We start from the raw sequence: 4,280 nt of genomic DNA, 5'->3' as shown, positions 1-4,280 counted from the left end.
TCACACATCAAAATTATGTGTGTGCAGCATGCAAAGCATAATCGAATGGCGATTAAAGTCGTGATTTGGACGAGACTGAAATAAATCTAATGGATAACTGAATAGTTAATTGATATGGATTAAATAAATTAACGATTAATAGTACAATTAAAAGTAATTAATAGTACAATTAAAAATTATTATTTACTATTTATCTCTTTGAGTAAATTGTATATACATTTTGTATATTTCAGAATCATGAAACACATTTTCTTCTCAAACATCTTTTCAAACATAAATTAAAAAATAAATTAAGGAAAATTATTTAATTAACATCTTTTGTTCCTCAAGGAAATAAAAGTGTTAAAAATTTTGACTTTTAATCTTCAGTGTATTGTAGCAGAAAATTTATTAGAAAATTTAATTAAAAATTTTAATTAGAAATTTAATTAGAAATTTTTAATTTGGAAATTAAAAATTTTATAAATTTATTTGTTGTATAGAGAATTATTCTAAATTTACATAGGTATTTGTCATAAAGTCTGAAATGACGTTACATGATTTTGTAAGAGTCGAGCAAAGATGCAATCATTGCGACTTTGTTATTCGTTGTAGTATTGTGTCCATATACATGTAATATTGTTTTTTGTAACATAATTGTTCTACAAGTAGACTAATTGGGGGAAATGCATCTGTCTCGTCCAAGTTGGATGACTGAGTCGTCATGTGGTCGTTTGCTTTCACATTCGACCACGCAAATACGTGCTTGGCGGTGATCAAGGGCAAATGTGAAATAATATCATTATCCTGCATTCAAATAATAACGAAAGGGACCGCTCTACTTTCTGTAGTATACTCGGAGTTTAATGTAATACGCGACGTTACTGGATAGAGAGATATATACGAAGAAAGACAGTTTTGCTTCCGAGCGTTGGAGGGGTTCAGCTTGAAGAGTCTTTTATTCCGCTTATTCATCCCTACATGGCGCGTTATTTAGGGAAATTGCGAAAGGACGATAAAGATTGAGAAGGCTTTTGCTACGCGAAGTAGGTATTTATTGGACAAAATAACTGATCTATAATCTTAGAAAATTCAGATGTTAATGCTGCATAATCGTCTGACAATGATCTCTGTCTTTATTTGTGTTTAAGGAAACACACAATGAGACACGTATTTCCATGTTGCAGCATTGTAACGCGATCTTTCCCAGATTACAATATTTGCTATTTATGCTTGAAGTTCGGTGTATTTGTTATATGCGCGCTCCAACAGTTTTTAATTATTGAGGCCGCGCACCGAGTTAAGTTTGGCATGTTTTCTATTCGCGTGAAACGCAACATAAGTAACGTTATATCGAATGAACGAGACGTCTTGAGAATGGCGCCGCGGAAAGAATACACATTCCAGCGTTTTTCCTTCATTTCGCGGCAGGCACGGTTCAGTGCACGTTGTATGTTAATTAATTTTGCGAATCAAATCTCTAGCATGCCATAATCTCGTTTCCGTTGTTTCTTACACCCTTCCTCGTCCACCCTCAAGTGCAAATAATGCAAATGATATCGAACGATGTTTAACGTTTGATGTCTGCGTATATAATGATAATAATCGTTGCTGTAGATTCTCTCGAGAGAAATAATATACTTATATTGAATTCTTATTTACGATTATTATTTACGACATACTTTATATTATATTATTATTAATGCCAATTACACTGCAGATATGTTGTAATATTACTATGTAGCACATCAATGGCGTTTAATAGAGAATATTTATTGAAATTATTTACCATAAAACAGAAGTTATATGTATCTTAGTTATATTAAGAACCTGTTATCTAATCGAATTATCATGATCCCATTATTATCCTGAAAACTTTTTGTATCAGCAAATCATAGATAAATTGTTTTGTTATACAGGATCTTTAAATTCATCACAATTAGTACGCGATCAAAAAGAATAACTATGAATAATTATATGAACATTTTTTTTTCAAAGTACCTATATCATTTTTGCATTATCCTTCCTGGTTAAATTGCTTAGAAATAGTACATGTCCATCTATAAAAAATTTTATAGCAAACACATTTGCATTCACATACAAATTTACAACAAAGAAATTTTAAAAGAATATCTACATCACTTATGTCCTGGAACAACACATTTGTAACTTTTTTCTACAAACAAAAATAGTTAAGTGTTTGTCCGATTTCAAGTAATGCATTGCATAATACTAACTAATGCTAACTATGTATATATATTTGGGTTTCTATAATGGTTTCAATGAAATAATAAAAAGGAATTTGACTGCAAAATCCGGCAATTATTTATGTTTAAATTATTATCTCTCTTTAGTTTTAAAAAGAAAAGAATAAAAATAGAGAAAATGTAATTAAAATAATTTTTTTTAGTGCTTTACTCGAAGTATGATATTAAAAAAAAAAATTTACACTGAAGTATTGCGTATTGCGAAATTTTAGAAGTTAATCCAGGTCACACAGTTAGGTGATTCGTGTTATACATTAAGTATATTTCATATTTTCGTTTAGGATTTACCCAATCTATACCATTCATTCGTATTCTCTGTTTCAAACAAATTTTTTAAATCGACTAAAAATTTTTATGGATTTGAAAATTTTTTTACAATGTATGAAAGAAGAATTTCAATGAATTCTTTAATTTTAAAGAAATGTATAGAAAATATTCAAGTTTTATTTTTAGTATAATAGTAATAATAGTAATAATAGTAATAATTTGAATAACAAGATAACATACATTACATTTGAACCGATGATATCGATCGAGTTTTGCGTAAAAACGCAGAAATTTTTAGAAATATACTTCGTTTTTGGATGAGATTTATACATAATTATACGAGAAAAATATAATAGTTTAGAAAATTTAATTATATATATGTTTTTAAAACAATCTGAGTGAATCAAAGTAGTTGTATCTTGATGGTATATGATAGCTTTATTGAAATTCGATGAAAATAATGAAATCATTTGTCATTCATTAATACTCTTGTTTTAGAATCACCAGATTCTGAGAAGTCTAATATCCTATTCCCATCGAAAAAGCTCTCTTCATCTGACCGACGTCGATTCTTGCTTACACTGGCATCTTCTATCAAATTGATCCTTTTAAACATATGTATGCGGTTAATATATCAACCTCTACTTCGACAATTGTAATTACATGGCTTTATTTTGGCTCGGTCGACAATTTGTCAAGGTAAAGAGTAATGCATAATAATTAATTGTTTGTAATAATAAGAAATTGTCCCTTCCTATTTCAAAAATACAAAACTATCTACTCTAAATCTATTTACCCAAACAGAACAAGAAGTCATTGTTTTTTAAATGATGTCAAAATGATGTCCAAAATCATCATTAAAAGTCAAACCAGTTTTTCAATCATTTCAAATTCATTTTAATGTCATTTTAACATTATCGTAATTTGTTGCTCTGCTTGGATATTTATCGAAATCATGTCGAAAGCACATAATAGTAAATATAATTATAAGAGATGGCAAATGATGAAATGATGAAATTATTCAAACATTTTTTGTTGAAACATAATATTTTCATACATTTCACACTTTTAATAACAAATTGTTTATAATTTTTATAAACGCAAATATCATAATTATTAACATAAAAGTAAAGAAAAAATAGCACTTTAATTTAAATCACATTAAGTTAAATCAATAAGTTGTGATATGGACATATGGAGTATGTAATCTCATAATGTATCAATAAAATATATTGGTTACAATTATACCGTGCGCTTATCCGCGATCTATAATACGATAGCCATCTTTGTTTAATTTACAGATTAAACAAAAACGCCTACCGTATAAGCGCACGGTGTAAACCAGGGGCCAATAAAAATAGAAAACTGCTTAAAAAAATTGAAATCTGCACTTATCATGCTCTCTGTTATAATACTAAGAGTTATAACCAACTGATATACATATGAATTATAACAGACTGAATTTTTAAAACTTTGTCCCAATTTTTCCTAGCTTTTAGCATGACAGATTGAATGTTTTGATGATAATCTAAAGATGTAGCTTATAATACTCGATAACTTCGCTCCCTTACACGCAATATATGATTTTAAGATTAAAGGAGAAAATTTAATGAAGATAGTTTACTAAAAATTAGTATAAATAAAAAGACGTGTCTTAACAAGGTTTTTTAAAGATCTATTAACTAATCCAATTATCAATAATCCCATGAAAGTTTTACATCATCAAAACATATAAATGCATAAATTATATCTTTTATTTTACAAAAT

Source organism: Atta colombica, unplaced genomic scaffold (assembly GCF_001594045.1).
Source record: "Atta colombica isolate Treedump-2 unplaced genomic scaffold, Acol1.0 scaffold242, whole genome shotgun sequence".
Lineage (NCBI taxonomy): Eukaryota > Metazoa > Arthropoda > Insecta > Hymenoptera > Formicidae > Atta > Atta colombica.
Note: the sequence above shows the minus strand (reverse complement) of the source record.